Raw genomic sequence first — 19908 nt, 5'->3', positions numbered from 1 at the left:
ATTCAATACTTAACACACCTAAGTGGCTAAGCCTACCATCAACCATGGTGGTCCGCAAGTGTGTCTTTATTAGCTTCAGGGCTGAGAAGCTCCGTTCACAGCCTGCAGTACTCACTGGAATAGCTGTGGCAACCTTGCAAAGCCTAAAGAGATCAGGAAACACCTCTTTATAGGGTTCCAAAAATACAGTGAAGTCTGTAACACTTCCCAATTGTACTGCCCCACTGTCCATCTTTCTCTTTACAACCCTTCTGGCCTGATGCAGCTCATGGGTCAAGTCATCTTGATCACTGCCATACAAATCACCTAATTCTAAGACTTTACCATTGTCTAGGAATGTACAGCTTTGAGGGTTCAGTGCCTGTATCCCATTCATGAGTACACAGTTTGACTTTGAAAACCTTCTGTCCATCTCACTCATGATGGAATCTAGGATTGGGTACAGTAACCTTTGCCTGAATGAGTTTTTGTCCTCATCACCCCTGCGTAGGCCTATAGTACAAGTTATATGAGACCCACCCAGTTTTGAGTTCACTCTCTGTTCTCTCTTTTTTGTGACATTTTCAACTGCTACGTTACACAGCTTGGCTGTATCAGATATTTCTTGCCACAAATCATCTGCAAATGTCTCGTTCCTGTACTCCTGAAATGTAGCATGAAGTGATTCAATCAAATCAACTGCTATTGCTAAGTCAAGTGAGGGGGCCTGTAGCAGGTCAGAGAGCCGCTTTGTGGTTCCAAGGAGTTTTTGGAAAGTTGTCAGTAAGGCTATGAATGTAAGGTCAATCTGTGCTAATAAACCTCGAGCATCAACAGATCTGTCCCCATTGACCTCTGAACTGATCTGCTCAAGAACATGCAGGACGGCTGGTAATCTATCCAATAAGTTCCTGCAAGCCACCGCTCTACATGCAGATCGTGTATCACTCAGTTTTTGCAACTCTCTGCATTGGCCACCATACATATCTTTTTGAACCTCCAGCCATTTTTGATGTACATAGGACCCGGTCATAAACACATAGTCTTTGGAGGAGGGTGAAGAAACAATCTACCTCTGCCACTGACTTCACTGTGTCCACTAAGACTAGATTCAGGCAGTGGGCATTACAGTGGACATAAAATGCCTGTTTAGCCTCTGCCTGAATTCTGGCTGCCACACCAGAGTGTTTCCCACTCATCACAGCTGCTCCATCATAGCCTTGCCCAATCAGGTTATCCTTGTAATTGAGCCTATATTTTTCAAGGCATTGTATGATTTTATCACTAAGTCCCTTAGCATCCAAATCCTGAGCATGCTGAAAGTCAAGGAAACTTTCATGTATAGCCCCACTGTAGTAATATCTCACTACCAACGACAGCTGCTCCTTTTTCTGGAGGTCTTTGCTTTCATCTGCAATTACTGAGAAAACCTCACTCTCCTTTACTTCCTTTACAATGGCATCCCTCACCATGTTTGCAAGACACTCCAGAATTTCATTCTGTATGGTTCCAGATGTGTACTTTGCATTCCCCTTTTCCCTCATTTTCTCACTTATAAGGGCATCATGATTAGTAATCACAGTTAGAGTTTCTATGAAATTCCCCCTATTGTCAGAGTCCTCTGACTCCCGATGGCCCCTCTGAGCCTGCTTCTGAGTTGCTGTTAACAACAAAACCTCTGCAATTGTTTTTATGTATCTCCTGTTCTCCTCAACTTTTCTTTTGTACTCTTAATCAATTAAATCCATTAACCCAGAATCAGACAGCATACGATTCTTATATTCTCACCAAGCAAACATTGCATTAACGTGACTGTCAGACCGGTCATGCAATGTAAGGCCCCCATCTTTATACAGTGCTTTCTTCCAAAAGTAATTCAGCAAATCATACAAACATGTGTTTTCTATATATATATTTTAACCTAGATAAAACATACAGTACACACCATGAGGTCCAGGGGATGGGCTTGTAGAAGCAAGTGGACAACCAGTGAGACAAGATGATGATGGACCTAAATTTAAATGTAAAATACATTTTGTTGTATTAACTAAAACAAGTGCAATTCAATCAGATTGTCACAAACGGGACGACCAAGAGTGAGGATCCAAATGCAAGGCTTTATTATGATGATCGTAGACAGGCAGACAGGGTCGAAAACACCAGCAAACATGAACAGCAAAAATAATCCAAAAGCGTAATCCAATGAACAAGCGTGGGTCAAAATCCAGATCCAAATGCAAATCAATACTTCGCGGTGTGAGTGTGTGTGAAGCTGGCTTTTATGGAGGACAAACAGGAAGTAACCAGCGAAGCAGCAGAGGGAGCAGCAAGAGTCTGTGAGGGGCAAGGCTCCCTCTGCTGGCCTGGTGTGACATAGCCCCCCCCCCCAGGAGCGGCTTCCAGACGCTCCAAACAACAACAGGAAGAAACAAACCAGGGGAGCGGTGGGGGGGCCAGGAGACTGAGGCAGCACAGGTTGGGCAAAGGCCCTCCAGAGCAGAGCCGGAGGTAGAGCAGTCCTCCGAGGTGGAGCAAGAGGCTTAGGAACCCTCCAGGGCGGAGCAGCCCTCCGGGGCGGAGCTGGAGGCTTAACGACCCTCCGGGGCAGAGCAGGAGGCGTAGAAGCCCTCCAGGGCGGAGCTGGAGGTGGAGCAAGAGGCTTAGGAGCCTTCCAGGGCAGAGCAGGAGATGCAGGAACCCTCCAGGTCGGAGCAGGAGGCGTAGAAGCCCTCCAGGGCGGAGCAGGAGGCTTAGGAACCCTCCAGGGTGGAACAGGAGGCGCAGGAGCCCTCCAGGGCGGAGCAGGAGGCGCAGGAGCCCTCCAGGGCGGAGCAGGAGGCCGCATCATGGACTGGGACCTGGGGAGAATAGAGATAGAGGAGGCAGACAGAGCAAGGAGAGAGGTAGAGAGTTCATGGGGGGAAGACGTGGCCTCCATAGCCGTGACTAGACAGACGAGAACTTCAGGGACGGCTTTCGTGGTCGTGTCAGGAACGACAGTGAGTCTAGGCGGTGCAGGCACAGTGTGTAGCCCGGGCAGTGCAGGCAGAGCAGGGAGTCTTGGCGGAGCAGACAGAGCAGGGAATCTTGGTGGAGCAGGTAGAGCAGGGAACCCTGGTGGTGCTGGCAGGGCAGGGAGCATTGGCGGTGCAGGCAGAGCTTGAAGCCTTGGCGGTGCAGGCAGAGCGTGAAGCCTTGGCGGTGCAGGCAGAGCATGAAGCCTTGGCGGTGCAGGCAGAGCATGAAGCCTTGGCGGTGCAGGCAGAGCGTGAAGTCTGGGCGGTGCAGGCAGAGCAGGGAGTCTTGGCGGAGCAGACAGAGCAGGGAATCTTGGTGGAGCAGGTAGAGCAGGGAACCCTGGTGGTGCTGGCAGGGCAGGGAGCATTGGCGGTACAGGCAGAGCTTGAAGCCTTGGCGGTGCAGGCAGAGCGTGAAGCCTTGGCAGTGCAGGCAGAGCATGAAGCCTTGGCGGTGCAGGCAGAGCGTGAAGCCTGGGCGGTGCAGGCAGAGCGTGAAGCCTGGGCGGTGCAGGCAGAGCGTGAAGCCTGGGCGGTGCAGGCAGAGCGTGAAGCCTGGGCGGTGCAGGCAGAGCGTGAAGCCTGGGCGGTGCAGGCAGAGCGTGAAGCCTGGGCGGTGCAGGCAGAGCGTGAAGCCTGGGCGGTGCAGGCAGAGCGGGGAATTCCGCCATGAACGCCACCTCCAAAAGAGGTATAGGCGCGGCGGACCTGTGGGCAGATGAGGCCTCCAAAGCAAACTTGTTGACAGACTCATGGGCAGAAGAGACCTCTGGGGCGCAGTGTGCAGCCCACACACTCAAAATGGCGATAGCCATAACAGGTAACGCAGTGGGCAGTAGAATGCCCACCGGGTCAGTGGGTGTGAGGCTTTGGAGCGTTGGCTCTGCGGGACTTGGGAGCGTTGGCTCTGCATGGCCTGGGACCGGTGGCCTGGGTGAGACATGACATGGCTCTGGGTGTTCGGGTGAGTCCTTACTTGACATTGGAGTTTCAGCTGTGGCTTGACTTGGCGTGGGTGGCACTGTGGTGTATGGACTTGACCAGGCTGGAGCAGCTGTGACTGGGTATGGCTTGACTGGACCTGATTCAGGATGTGAAGCGGTGTTTTGATGTGACTCAGGAACCTCAGCCATTACGTGACCAGACCTTGCAAGAGTAGCAGCTGTGGTGTGCTCTGACTCTGTGGGAACAGCAGCTGGTGGAGACTCAGGAGAAGCAGACATGACGTTTACCAGCTGTGGTTTGATTGACGTGACGTGAGTGGGCTCTGGCTTGGCAGATGTGATGTTTGAGGGCGCTGACTTGGCTGTCGTGGCGTTTGCAGTCGCTGGTTTGGCTGGCGTGGTGTTAGCGGATGCTGGCTTGGCTGACGTGGTGTTAGCAGGTGCTGGCTTGGCTGACGTGGCTTTAGCAGGTGCTGGCTTGGCTGACGTGGCGTTAGCAGGTGCTGGCCTGGCTGACGTGGCGTTGGCAGGGGCTGGCTTGGCTGACGTGGCGTTAACAGGTGCTGGCCTGGCTGGTGCTGATAGTAAGGGACCAATTGAACGAGCTGACAGCAGTGGTGGGTCCTCCAAGCTTGATATGAGTCTCTGATAAGTCCTGGAGTGGTGAAAGTCTGATGCCGTAGCCACCATGTTGATAGCAGACTCAGGTATGGCGGCCATCTTACGTGCAGGTTCAGGCGTGGCGGCCGTTTTGGTCGGAGACACAGGAACAGCGGTCATCCCGGCCGAGAATTCACGAACGGAAGCCATCTTATGTGCAGGCACAGACGTTGCGGCCATTTTTGCAGCAGGCTCTGGCGTGGCAGCCATCTTTGCAGCAGGCTCTGGCGTGGCGGCCATCTTTGCAGCGGGCTCTGGCGTGGCGGCCATCTTTGCAGCGGGCTCTGGCGTGGCGGCCATCTTTGCAGCAGGCTCTGGCGTGGCGGCCATCTTTGCAGCAGGCTCTGGCGTGGCGGCCATCTTTGCAGCAGGCTCTGGCGTGGCGGCCATCTTGTGAGCAGGATCTGGAAGAGCAGCCATCTTGCGAACAGACTCGGGAGAGGCGGCCAACTTTGTTACAGGCACGGGAGGGACGGCAGTCCGGTGAACAGGCTTGGGGATGGCGGCCATCTTGAGAACAGGATCTGGAAGAGCAGCCATTTTGGGTGCAAACTCAGGAAAGGTGGCCATCTTATGAGCTGACTCGGGAAGGACAGCCATCTTGGAAACAGGCTTTGGGACGGCGGCCATCTTGTGAACAGGCCTTGGGATGGTAGCCATTTTGTGAAGGGGCTCTTGAAAGGCAGACATCTTATGAACAGGCTTAGGAGAGGCAGCCATCTTGTGAACAGGCTTTGAAATGGCTGCCATCTTGTGCTGTGGCTCTAGGCTGGCAGACATCTTGTGCTGAGGCCCGGGGCTAGCAGACATCTTGTGCTGAGGCTCAGGGCTAGCAGACATCTTGTGCTGAGGCTCGGGGCTAGCAGACATCTTGTGCTGAGGCTCGGGGCTAGCAGACATCTTGTGCTGAGGCTCTAGGCTGGCAGACATTTTGTGCTGTGGCTCTAGGCTGGCAGACATTTTGTGCTGTGGCTCTTCAACAACACCCACAGTAAAGGGAGAGCCACTCAATAGCAGTGCATAGTTCATATAATCCTTCAGTGAGCATGAGAATCTCCCCCCAGGCAACATTGATTTTGTTGGTTCATTCAGCCCCATACGGAATAAGTCCTTAAAGTATACCTCATCAAAAAATGATACTTTATGCAACAACTCACTGAAACGTTGAACATATTCCTTGATGGGGAGATCTCCTTGACGGAGGAGCAGAAGTTGGTTGACTGGGTCCATGTTGTGATGCTGGTGGATAAAGCCGCTGGATCCGGGTGCGGCGAAGTATTCTGTCACAAACGGGACGACCAAGAGTGAGGATCCAAATGCAAGGCTATATTATGATGATCGTAGACAGGCAGACAGGGTCGAAAACACCAGCAAACATGAACAGCAAAGATAATCCAAAAGCGTAATCCAATAAACAAGCGTGGGTCAAAATCCAGGTGGGCAGTCCAAAGGAAACAATGAAATGAAAACAAGAAACTAGAAAACTATGACTAAGACTGGGAAAACAAAAACAGAACTATGGCTAGGGAAAACAACAAGGAGACTGGGAAAACCTTGGAGCAAGGAATAACGCTTGGTAAAGTCCGCAAATGCAAATCAATACTTCGCGGTGTGAGTGTGTGTGAAGCTGGCTTTTTTGGAGGACAAACAGGAAGTAACCAGCGAAGCAGCAGAGGGAGCAGCAAGAGTCTGTGAGGGGCAAGGCTCCCTCTGCTGGCCTGGTGTGACACAGATATAGCTGAGATGTCATACCCTTATAAGGATCTGAAGTGTCTCCAGCACCCTTGTCTGAATCTGAAATAGCATTTAGAATGATTTCACATGATTTCACTTAGTTGCCTAAACATTTTTATTTTGTGTAGGCTAAATAAAAATGCTGTTAATATTTTTTTTTCAAATACATAGCCTATTAAATCAATGATACCATACAATTTAATTCTAGATTTTACATACCCAGGTCATCAGGTGAAGCTGCTAGCTCCGTCGCTTCTCCCTGCCTGTCATCATCCTGATCTGACTCGCTAACATTATCTGAACCACTGCTGGTACTACTGCTAACGTCAGCTGCTCTGATCAGTTCACTGTCTTCATCAGGTTTGCTTTTCTTGCTAACGAAGAACTGTTGGATATTCTGGTTCCTTTTCATACTGCAGTGCAATGAAGTCAGATTGCCTTCCATTTACATTATTAGTAATTATTACTTACATTATTATTAGAAATTGAAATGAAACGAACAAAAAATGGCACAATGAAAAACAAAGAACGTATTATTTACAATTAATTACACAAAATTAAAGCTTAATCAAAGGCCACATCTGTCCTGTGAGCTAAACTATTAGTATTTATAAAGTTTAAACTATATAGACTACTCTTTCATGTCATTACTGCATTGGTGATGTTCAAGTCAAATTCAGTGCCTGTCACTTTAAGGCCCTGACGGCCGTGAGGTTTGCTTGATTCTCACAGTTTAAGCTAAACTGTTGTGCATTGTGCATAAGGATATGTGGATGAAATGAATTATGTTTGTTTCCATGTCATTTGTTAAACTAAATACTCTAAAGCCTAACAACTCGAAGAAAATCTGTCTTGGATTACAGGAGCTACTGTAAGTGTCTTGTAATGATAATTTCTATGATTTTGGCGAGCACAAAGAACTATCTCCAGATGTAAATTGGTTTCCTATTGCTCATATTCAATTAAACCCACCAGTAGGCTAGACCTTAATTTCACAGCCTAGGTATGTTAGCAACACAGGGCTTGAAAACATTGACTGTATATATAACGTTAGAACAAACAAAAACGAAACCGTGCGTGGAATTTATCTGGGAATATAGCCTAAACCTAACTCACTGAAGGTAGGGGCCGGCGAGCTAACGTTACCTTGCTGGCGTGTTTTATTTGGTTCCTTGGTTAAAATATAATGTAGGCTACGTTTTTTTGCATAAAATTGCGTCTGCTAATCTGCTAATGATAAATCGTTAAATCCTTTTTACAAAAGTAACCTACAGTTAACAGTTAATGACCTAGCAAATGTCGACTGAGTAGGCAGAAAAGCAGAAAAAAGGCAGGTACAGTAGATAAATTAGCCTAGCATACATGACGTGATTCAACAGACTTAATACTGGGCTGTGTGTGCGATTAGATATCAAGGCAGATGTGACAGGTAAATAGATATCTTTGCGTGCTAGCACAAGTAGTAGTGCTGTAAACTCACGTGCTAAAAAACAGTAAGCCATGTATTGTTGGTTAGCTTACATCAAACATTTGCTACTTACATTTCTGAGTTCTGGTGTCTGACTGTCCAAGCCCCCACGCTGATTTAAAGGCAGCAAGTGCGTCAACAACGGTTCCGCCTTTGAGCACGTTAATGGCCAATCGTAGAGTAGGATTTTGGGGTGGCACCTGGGGTGGCCAATCAATTCTCAGGGGTGGCGTGGGCCACCCCAAGCCACCCCTCTGGCTCCGCCCCTGAACATTACACACTAACTAAAGTTAAAAAGTGAAATCACAATCAACCACCCCTTAAAAAACAGTTTTTTGCTTTGACATTATAGTGTATGGAGTGTAGAATGACATGAAAAAAAAATAGTTTATATCAATTTAACATACAGCAGCAACACAAAAAATGTGAAAAATTAAGGGGTATGAATACTTTTGTAAGTCACTATCAAAATTATGGCTGCCCTCATTGCGGTTGCCCTCATTGCGAACCGTTGCCAATAGCGACTCTGAGGACTCGCTTGGCTTTCTTCACCGAATCTGCTCCCCCGCCCGCCGCGGTGTCGCGCTGTAAGAAGCGCCGTGCCCAGCGGGCCCCGGAACCCCCCTCCCAACCGACAAAGCTCACCGGTTCGCCCACCAGCTTCACCGATCTCGTCAGCTCCCTTTTCGGACGTTAAATGGCCGCTGTCTGCTGCCGCTTGCGTCGACGCTGCTGATGAGGGGGCCGTCATGGAGGAGGAGGAGGATTCCTGCTCTATCCTGGCGTCATGCAGTGAGGATTGGGAGAGCTCTGCGGACCTCGCTCCCCCCGCCCACGCTCCATCAGACACGAGAGCTTCGATCGAGGCAGAATTAATGAGGATCCTCACACAGGCCACAGCGAGCCTGGGCCTCGAGTGGTCCTCACCAGAGCAGCCCCCTCACAACTGGCTGGATGGCTGTTTTCTGCCGAAAGGGGAGCGTGCTTCAAGTGAGTCTAAACTGGCGCCTTTTCTTCCTGAGCTTCATGAAGAACTGGCTAAGTCCTGGAGCGCCCCCCACTCGTCGAGAGTGCGCCCATCCTCTTCCTTGGCGTTCTCTACTGTGGACGGCACCGAGAACAGAGGATACCTCTCTATGCCGCCGGTCGAAGAGGCGATTGCAGCCCACTTGTGCCCGCCCTCCGCTGGACGGCGTGCTAAGTCGGCGCTGCCTTCAAAAACCTGCTGCCGAACCTGCTCCGCCGCGCGTACACCGCCGCTGGGCAGGCCGCTTCAGCGCTGCACACTATGGCCACGCTGCAGATCTTCCAGGCTGACCTCCTCCGAAGGCTGGATAAGGAAGGGCCTGAAGCGATCTGCGTGCCGGATCTAAAAAGCCCCACGGACCTTGCCCTCCGCGCTACAAAGTCCGCAGCACTGGCCATGGGACGCAACATGGCCGCGCTTACGGTAACCGAGAGGCATTTGTGGCTGACGCTTTCTGAGATGGGCGAGTCCGAATGCACCGTGTTCTCTCCCGCTGGCCTGTTTGGATCCTATGTCAAGGATTTTGCAGAGATTCGCAGAGGTACAGAAAGCTTCCCAGGCGATGAGGCACTTCCTGCCAAAGCGCTCCAGTTCTGCAGCCGGTCATGGGAAACCACCTGCGCAGAGCTCACGACCCCAGCCACAGCCCGCTGCCGCCGCTTTGCAACGTCAACGAGCGCAAGGTGCGAGACCGCGTTCCCGCTCTTCCGGCCGCCGTCCCGCTGGGCGTGGCCTGAGGCCTAGGATTGAATTAAAGCCTGAGCCTCCGAAGCTGTCCTAGCAAAGCTAGGAAAATGACGGTGCGCGAGTCCCGCTGTCGCCGGACCCCCACCAAAGTTATTCGCTCGTCCAGTTCCAAAAAATGTGACTGTTCCAGTGTCCTATGCAGCCAACAAACCGGCTCTGTCGCCCGTTTGCCTGTACTCAAAAGCCGTTCTCACGGCTACCCAGATAAATCCAAAAAAGAGTGTATTTTCTGGTGTCCCGGCCACGGCCGATGGTGTCTTATGTGTAGTAAGCATGCCCACTTCCCAGTGCCCATCACTACACACAAGCACAGCCTGTCACACAGGTTCCGCGCACATAAAATCGAAGCGATTGCGCTTCACATGTGGTAAACGTGCCCACTTCACAGTGCCCACAGACATCACATTATGCACGTCCCAAGGTTTCTGTAAAAACGAAACCAAAGTGCATTCCCTCTATGCAGGCGAACGTTGTTTGTAGTGCCTGTTGCCACAAAACCACATCCACACACATACATAATAGTTCCCGCTATCAGCGCCCGCGCCTCGCGAACAAAGCGCGCTTCGTATTCAACCTCTAGTTATTCATGCAAACGCATGGGAAAAGCTTCCAGGGGGTTCAAAATGGGTGCTGGACATTATAAAAGGAGGCTATTCGCTACAATTTCACCGATGCCCGTGCCGCTATACAGCGCGAGACCACGATGCAGACAGAAGCAGCACACCTGCTTCGAGCCGAAACTATTGAGCAAAGGGGTCATAGAGCCCCTTTTTCAAGCTCAAAGTGAAGGAGGGCTGTACAGCAGATATTTCCTGGTACTGGAAAAAGACCCATACTAGATCTAAGGCAACCTGACAAAGCGCTGGTGAACCGTCAGTTCAGGATGCTCACCACCAGAAAAATCCTCGCGCAAGTTCGCCAAGGAGACTGGTTCGTGTCAGTGGATCTGAAAGACGCGTATTTTCAAATACAGATAGTGTCACGTCACAGGCGGTTTTTGAGATTTGCCTTCGAGGGCCAGGCATATCAGTACACAGTCCTGCCGTTCGGTTTGTCCCAGGCACCCCGTACATTTACGAAGTGCATGGACGCAGTGCTCGTTCTCCTCAGACTGAAAGGCGTGCGCATACTGAACTATTTGGACGATTGGCTGATTCTAGCGCAATCCCGCTCAGTGCTCGTAGAGCACACGACCATGTTACTCGATCATCTCGAGAATTTGGGTCTCAGGGTCAATTGGGCGAAGAGCTCTCTGTCTCCCAGTCAGAAGACTTCCTTCCTGGGCACAGAATTGGACTCGCTGTCAATGATAGCGCGGCTATCACCACAGGGCGCGGCAGACATTCTTTGCACAACGGGCTCGTTCCGCTCAAGAAATTCCAGAAAATGCTGGGTCTCATGGCCTCAGCGTCATCAGTTCTCCAGCTTGGTCTGCTCCGCATGCGCCCACTGCAGTTCTGGTTGAAAGCGTGCGTACCGCGCCAAGCATGGGCGTCCGGTTGACTTTATCTCACGGTCAATCAGAAATGTGTCACAGCCCTGAAACCGTGGAAAGAAGTCGACTGGTACCAGTCAAGTGTAAGCCTGGGGACTTCCTCGAGAATAAAAGTGGTGTCAACGGACGCGTCCACCTCGGGATGGGGGGGCTCTGCTCGAGGGCAGACCGTTTTTTGGCCAGTGGTCAGAACGGGAAAAGCTCCTGCATATCAACTGCCTCAAATGCTGGCAGTAGAGAACGCGCTGACGCGCTTCTGTCCCCAAATAAAGGAAAACCATGTACTAGTCCGCTCGGACAACATGTCAGTGGTGTCCTACATAAATCGCCAGGGCGGTCTCAGGTCCAGAAACCTGTACAGGCTTGCAGAACGCCTCCTGGTATGGGCTCAGCGCAACCTGCGCTCGCTGAAAGCAGCGCATGTACCGGGGCTTCTAAACATAGGGCCAGACAGACTGTCCAGGAACAACGTTCAGGCAGGCGAATGGTCTCTACACCCACAGACAGTACAACTACTGTGGAAGAAATTGGGCAGAGCGGAAGTAGACCTGTTCGCGTCTCAGAACAAAACTCACTGTCTGGAATTTTTCTCCAAAAGCAGGGACGCGCTGGCCCACGTAAGGCCCCGCCGTCATCTCTATGCTTTTCCCCCCGTCTCTCTCCTACCTCAGGTGATAGACAGGGTCAAGGAAAAAGTGTGTTCAATACTGTTTGTAGCGCCGTTTTGGGAAAACCAGCCCTGGTTCCCAGTGCTGATGCAGCTGGTGAGCACTGCCCCGTGGCCGATACCAGTGAGGAGAGACCTTCTCTCTCAGGCCAGCGGCTCGATTTGGCATCCTCACCCAGAGCTGTGGTCCCTTCATGTCTGGGCCACCAGCGAATATATGATGAACTCCCTAAAGGAGTATTAAACACGATCACGCAGGCTAGAGCCCCGTATACAAGACGGCTCTATTCCTCAAAATGGTTTGTGTTTTCGGGTTGGTGCACAGCCCGCGGCTCGTTACCCACTGACTGTGGTGTGACGGAGGTGCTTTCCTTTCTACAAGAGCTGCTGGACAAGGGCAGAACCCCGTCCACGCTCAAAGTCTATGTGGCGGCCATAGCAGCGTTCTCGAGGACAACGCTAGGTCAGTCAATAGGAAGGAACAATTTAGTCATCTGCTTCCTGAGGGGAGCTAGGAGACTGAATCCCCCCAGACCTCCCTCATTCCCCGTATGGGTCCTTTCTGTGGTACTAGAGGCCATGAAAGGTGGACCATTCGAGCCTCTGCAGACGATTGATCTGAAATACCTGTCTCTTAAGACTGTGTTTCTGCTGGCTCTCGCTTCAGTGAAGCGCATAGGGGACTTGCACGCGCTCTCCGTGGGTGCGACGTGCATGGAGTTTGGACCTAATGACTCTAAAGTCATGTTCAAACCCAAGCATGGTTACGTTCCAAAATCCCTCAACACACCGTTTAGGGCACAGGTCATCTCTCTGTCAGCCCTACCGGTCACTGACGAGGAAATGGATGCGAGCCTCCTATGCCCAGTCAGGGTATTACGAGCTTACGTGTCTCGCTCGTCTGCTTTTAGGCAGAAGGAACAGCTTTTTGTTTCGTTCTATAAGGAGTCCCAAGGGACTGGCCGCGTCGAAACAGAACCTATCCATATGGATAGTTGATGCTATTGCACTGGCATATGCTTCCAAGGGCATGCAGTGCCCGCTGGGTGTCAGAGCACATTCCACGAGGGGCGTGGCCTCATCGTGGGCCTGGTCGAGTCGGATTGCCTTGCAAGATATTTGTACGGCGGCGGGCTGGGCCTCTCCGTCTACATTTATAAGGTTTTACAACCTGGAGGTTTCCGCCTTACAGGCCAGGCTGCTGTCAGTCTAGATAATCAGTGTTGTCTGACCTGATGTTATCAGCTCGGAATGCTGCGTCTACTGAGCACAGCTCTAGGGTCGACAGTGAAAGTAGTAGCACAAGATGTGCCTGGGCAAACTGTGTAAAGACCCACATTTCCACGTCAGTTCAGGCCGTAACCCCGCCCTGTATGTACGATAAACTTAGCATCTGAGTGACGCTGCACTATGTGGAAGAGTGTGGCTTTGCCCCTTCCTTCTTCCCCGGACTCCCTGTGAGATCTCTAGGTGATTGTGAACTATATGAACCCCGGGTTTTCGCCCTTGGGTCTTTGGTGTCAGATCTCAGTATGCACAGTGTTTTGCATTGGGTCCCCTAGCGTAAGATACTTACGCAGTACGAGAGACCTCTCGTAAGAGAACGTTCTCGGTTACTAACGTAACCTCGGTTCTCTCAAAAGAGGGAACGAGTACTGCGTATCTTGCCGTGCATGCGCACGCTCTGGTTGCTTCGATGATGAAAAACCAGATAATAGCTGCCTGCGAGCGGTATTTATAGGCCTAGAGCACGCCCTTTTTGGCGGGACGCGACGCAGTGGGCGCGAAATGCCCCCATTGGATCTGGCGCCAGGCCTCGCTCGATAGGATGCTGCAGTTGCCGTAGAGCAGCCAATAGGCGCGCAAGCTGTTTCGCCAATGTCTGTATGCTGCTGCAACGCAAAAAAATTACATTACAAAATTAAGGATAATGTTTGGCTTCAATATCTCGCAGAAAAGGATTTTCCCCTAGCGTAAGATACTTACGCAGTACTCGTTCCCTCTCTAGAGAGAACCGAGGTTACGTTAGTAACCAAGAACGTTTTCGCTTAGGGGGCGTGGTTTGTGCTTAACTGGTTTGGGAAAAGAAATGACACCAATTAACATGTTACTAGCATGTTGTTGGCAGGTTTCTACCATGATTAGTAAATTACTAGCATGTTGTTAGCATTATTAGTAAATTACTATATGTTGTTAGCATGATAAGCAAGTTACTAGCATGATTAACAAATTACTAACATGTTGTTAGCACATTTCTAGCATGATTAGCATGTGCTGCATGTCACAAGCATATTGTTAGCATCATTTGCAAGTTACTAGCATGGTGTATTCTAGCATGATTAGCATGATTAGCATGTTACTAACATGTTGCTAGCATGATTTTATTACGATTGCCGGGTTACACAGCAAAATCCCCAGTGTTAATTGTGGACTCATATATACACTGAAGCAGTGTTGAAGTTAATGAGGTAATTAGGTGATTAATGAAGTGATGATTGATCATTATTGAAGACACCTGATGTTAATAAGCAGAATCACCAAAGGAGAAAACCAACATTTTTTCTCCTGTTGAGTGGAAGTGGCAGTAAAAAGACAAAAGAGAAATGTTGCACTGTCAACTTGACAAAAAGGTTAGTATATTATTTCTGTTTTCAAGCCTTTATTTTATTTGTTATTTTCAGGATTTCATCTGCAACGTTGGAGGTGTATTTTGGAGCCTCTTCTTGTGAACGCCATCGATGATAACATCAACTGCTAGTTACTATTGTCAGTTAGCCAAAGTTAACTAACTTAGTTGAACACAGAGTAGCATAATATCTTTCCTACACTGCCTCTTTATCGCAAGTAAGGTAATACTCTTCAAATGCTATTTAAGTTTGAAATGTGTGCACAAATATTGTATGTAACTTTAGAGACCCTCCCTAAATTCAGTGACATAAAACAGCACGCTACTGAGGAAAACTGAAACACCGCTGTTAAATCCATCTTTTGTATTTTATTTTCAAGCTTGTCGTCTGCATCGGAGATGTACTGGAGTCTTTTCTTTCGATTGTCGTCGTAGCGGTGCTCAGTGTTACTAAATTAGCCAAATTAGCCACGGGCTGCTGTTCTTCACTAACTCACAGACCGGGTTGACTTTTTGAAGAGAGGAACGGGCTAGCAATATATTAATAATCAATATTTTATTAAAAACATAAATTTTATTATTGTACAGTAGGTTTTTTTCTGATCATAAACTATAGTAACACTAAAAGGGTGTCTGTTACAGGAGATTTCTCCAAGCAAAAACAGGATGCTGATTATGAGGGGCAGACTCATCTTACAACCAGCTGTCCATTTGAAAGAAATGCAGAGTTAGGTAACCCAAAATATATTTTGTTTTACATTGCATGTGCATGTTTGCATTAGCCAGATGCTTATTTTGTCCAAAGCAAGTAATATTGTATTTAAAGTACAGATTTTATGTGAACACATGTTATATACAGTACTTTACAGGTAAAGCTGCTGTCAATTAATTACTTTAACTTTATTAAAGTAAATTAACTTTTATTAATTACTGCACATTTACAGTGAATAGTTTTACAGTGTGCAATTATTAACCTAAAATATACTGTAATTTGACACTAACATTATTTTACGGTGTAGTATGTCCAAACTACTTATTAAAAAAAATCCCATGAGACTGGAAATACGTCTAGACTGAATGAACATTAAAATCCTTCACATATGAAACTGCTGGATCAGTGTCTGCATTTGTCCAGGTGAAAGCCTTGTTCAGGACGTGTTGTTTTGATTCACTTGTTCGGAGCTTGTTGAGTTTCCACTGTTAAATACTGTACAATAAAGAGAAAGATTAAATACACTAAGATCTGCTTTAATATAAAATAATTAATGAAAGCATTGACTCAATAACTTACAGTAATTTCTTCAATTTACAGTGTGGATCCTCCAGTAGAGCAGAGCGTAACTTCAGTCCTGAGTCTCCTGGTTTATTACAGCTCAGATCCAGTTCTCTCAGGTGTGAGGGACTTGATCTCAGAGCTGAAATCAGAGCAGCACAGCCTTCCTCTCCAATACTGCAGTCCCACAGCCTGCAGAGAGTGAAAAACATGAATGATCTCTGAGATTGTGTTTAATCTTTAGGGTGAGAGTGTGTTTGTGTGAGCACTACTTTTTCTATACACCAGGATCAGCGCTAGAGAGATTTTTTGACTTGCCATCAGCTAAGACATTAATTTAAATGCACGCTACCCACATGATTCCTGATTGTAATGCTGAACTTGTTTATGCTATATAGGTATAAACAATATAGGTGTTCTCCTGCAACTGTCTGTCATGTGCTTTGATTTAGGATTAGAGCAGCTTGCTTTCACAGTGTTTTTGATGCATATATCATGCTGCACATTGGTAGTTTACAAGATTAAAAAAAAAATGTGGATGTGTACCTTAGAGATCATCACCATGTTTATAATGAAACAATCATATTTAAAAACATTAAACATAAAACATATCATTTGTTGTTACTACTGTAAATCCATATTAAATTATTATGGGATCTACTTCAATGCTTTCAGAATCTTTACTTTTTAAAATGATTTTGTTTCTGTATTTTAAAATGTTTTATTTACCCTATTTCAATGACAGTAGCTTATATATTTATGTATTGATTAATTTAACATAAGCAGAAAATAGTACAACTTTGCTAAAGTGATTGTTTTGAACAAGAATTAAAGTATTAAATAATAATAATAAAAAAACCTTATTTTAGCTAAAGTATATATGTGTGCATTTTGCCCCATGCTGGTTAACCTTATAGCATGTGATTGTGAAACACAAAATTCACTTAAAGTGCCCCTATTATGCCATTTTAAAGGTAGTTAATATTGTTGTATTAGTCTCTTAAAACAGGTTTACATGTATGCAAGTTCAAAAAACACTTTAGTTTTCTCCAAAATTAGATTTAATTTTACCCCGTTTCTAAATGATTCGTAAATGACTCGTGTGAAGCAGTTCGAAGAATCAGTCTCTCTAAACCCCTCCTTTCCGTGAGCCCGCACTGCTGTTATTGGTCAGATGGTGCAGTCCTTTTAGATTGGTCTACCGCTTCAGCGCAAAACGAAACGCCCATTGCCATAACTGAATGACAGCTGTGGAGAACTGTCAATACATAGAAAAGAGCCTCGATTTTACCCTATCAATTCGAGCCGGAGTCTGACGATGAAAAGGTTGAAGTGGCACATAGACAAGAAACTGTTTCGTAAGCACGACTGCAGAAGGACGTTTCTCAGAGGGTGTCATATGTTACCTGTTAAAAGTGCTTGCAATTTGCTTTTGTAAGCGAACCGGGCACACCTCTACGTTGTGAACTTCAACACTGTATAATGCATAACACTGCGTTAAGCCATCGTTTATCATTATCATTACTTAAACTAATAAGGCAGACAGACAGTCAAGCTGCATCAATCACAATTTTTAGACTACATTGTACTCACAGCTAAACAACAGAATTTCAGAAACGCAAGTTAGCCGGTTACCAAGACATGTGCGGGGTTGTTACACACCATAACGTACACAAAGACGTATTTTAAACGATCGCTAGAAAATACAATCAATCATTAATCATACTTACAGGTAGAAGTTAAGAGGAGCAAGCCGGTCCAAATAAACTGGGCACTGATCCATTTTTTTAAAACCAAGCGTTTGGTGCCCAAGATTGGAAAAGCAGTCATGAGTAAAATGACGCGAACACAACACAAGGCAAGGCAAGGCAAGGCAAGGCAAGTTTATTTATATAGCACATTTCATACACAATGGTAATTCAAAGTGCTGTACATAAAAATGAATTAAAATCACAATAGAACATCACATCCCAGCAAACACAGTACGTTGTGAGGACGTCGCCAGTTGGTCGTCATTTGGTCAGCGTGACATTACTTTATGACAACGTCGTGAGGACGTTGTGGTAACGTTCCATATTTTTGAATTTTGGCTAACATCCCACACTGTAAAAACTAACAAATGTGCTTACTTAATTCTTTTTGCTGACTTTACTTAAAGAGTGATTGTTTGTTTACCTTACTGATGTAGATCTATTAATGCTTACAATTTGTACTAAAAGTACTAGTTACTCAAATGTCTCTAGTTAAGTTTACATGACTTGTTTGAGTGCTGTGATAGTCATGTGACCGCTGATGTCATCAAGGTTTGAATTAAGCATTTTCTGATCAACGGCCATTTTGCTTGGTTGCAGACCTCGGACAATAAAACTGGTGAGTATACATGTACATTTGAGTTTACTGTTAAGAAACTTGATGATATGATATTAAAGTCAAAGTTACTGGATTAGTGTGTGTGTGTGTTTTGTTGAATATTTGTTTTTTAAAGGCTAGTCAGAGACATCCGAAGAGAAGTGTCTTTTTATAACAAGCCGTTGTAGTATAAAGTGTCATTGTATTATATTTTGTTATACTGTCTATGTCGTGCCACGAAAATATATCCACACAGCTTTCATTGGTCGAATTACTGAAACGCTACAGTGATGAAGCACAGATGAATGGGAAATATAAATAGGGCATGCTTAAAGACGTGACAGATCGGCATTTCCGCGCTTAGACGCCTATTAGCATTAAAGTACAAACATGTGTTCAGTTTCGCTGCGTTTGAAGGTTTAAATAAACACACAGTTATGTGAAATAACAATCTTGCGAGTATTCACACAAACACAGTCGGTTATATCTAAAATGAAAGTAAACAATTATGAGAAAAACGGTTGTGGATCAGTGAATCCATTGGATTTGTGGCTTTTAAAATTACAGAAAATAAACCTGGTGTCGTCTGTTAGGAATGTTAAAAAAATAGAAAAAGAAAATCACTCACTGATCTTGTATATATAGCATTTTACTGATTGTGTACTATTGTCTATGCTTTTATTTTTCTCTGTCCAGTTAGTAATGACTATCCTTGTCTGTTTTTTTAAGGAAAGAGATTTTTCAAACGACTTTGCACTACAAAGATGTTGGCACATCACAACAGTAAGTGCTTACAATCTTGTATATGGTTATATAGGCTATTTATGGCCAGAGATTTGTGTCTGCTTATGTTCATGAATTAACAGGTTTTTTTTGTTTTGTTTTTTAAACCACCAAAATCTGCCTCATCATATTCCAGACACTGACTGTTGGTTTAAAATGCACTTGTGGAGATACGAATGGTGATTCCAAATCAGTATACATGTATGAGGTTAGTATTTATTTTATATAAATACACTACAAACTGCATGAGTGAAAGTTATGTTAAAGTTTTTGATGTTCTAATCACTAATCACTGTTCTTTTTCTCAAAATCTCTTAATCCTGCCAGGAAAAACAGACAAAGCAGTTGGAGAAGGTATGTGATGACTCTGTTTTAAAGAGATACCCCTCCCAAAAATGAAAATGATCTGATCATTTAATAATTCTTATACTATCCCAGATGTATATATATTTTTTTTCAGAAAAAAAAAATATTTGAGTCCATATAATCTTAGAGGATGCGTAACGTTAAGTTAATGCTTAAAAGTAAAAAAAAAAAAATTAAATACTAGTACCTTTCACTTTTTGTAACCAAAAATTACTGGTTCTGGTTCTACTGTTATACACACAATCACAAGAGAAACATTGTGAAGATTCATAGACATTTATTTATCCACTGAGCTAATCTGAATTACTGTCACAATTGCTGTGTGTGTGTGGCTTTTTAAGTATCAAATATGAACTCGCTGAAATTTTCTTAAAAATCTTTGTTTGTATTTATCTGAAGAAAAAAGAAATATACATCAAGGTTAGCATTAGGGTGATACATGATGAGAGAATTTTCATTTTTAAGTGGAATATCCCATTAAATTAAACAGATCGTCAGCAAATAAAAACAATGAATAGACATTCTTTACATATACAGAATAACATGGAATCAAATGTTTTATACTCTTCTCTCCTTTCAGGAAAATGAGGTTACTTTTCAACACACTGTGGTTCTCCATGGCATTTCTGTCTTGCTTAGGCACAACAGCGAAAGGAAAGGTATTGCGTGTTTATTTTCATGTTTTCTCTTGATTCAGCTGTTTTGTTTACTTATTGACGCAAGTTTACATTACAATAAATGTCAAAGAAGTTAGACAGTATGGGCAAATGTTT

At 46.0% G+C, this 19908-nt stretch overlaps 1 long non-coding RNA gene across 2 annotated transcripts in view; it reads right to left on the bottom strand.

Moving 5' to 3' along the window:
- The window catches only part of LOC141339103 (uncharacterized), a 54640-nt gene that overhangs the window by 1243 nt on the left and 33489 nt on the right, over positions 1-19908 (bottom strand). The window contains exons 2-4 of one of the 2 annotated variants that reach the window (XR_012355893.1): positions 15656-15829; positions 15301-15571; positions 14951-15262 (exon numbers count right to left, since the gene is read on the bottom strand). This is a non-coding gene — a long non-coding RNA (uncharacterized lncRNA). Of the gene's footprint in view, positions 1-14950; positions 15572-15655; positions 15830-19908 lie in introns of both variants that reach the window. The other variant, XR_012355892.1, reaches the window with a different exon arrangement.

This window comes from Garra rufa, chromosome 7 (genome assembly GCF_049309525.1).
Source record: "Garra rufa chromosome 7, GarRuf1.0, whole genome shotgun sequence".
Taxonomy (NCBI): domain Eukaryota; kingdom Metazoa; phylum Chordata; class Actinopteri; order Cypriniformes; family Cyprinidae; genus Garra; species Garra rufa.
This window is presented reverse-complemented; position numbering and strand designations above follow the sequence as displayed.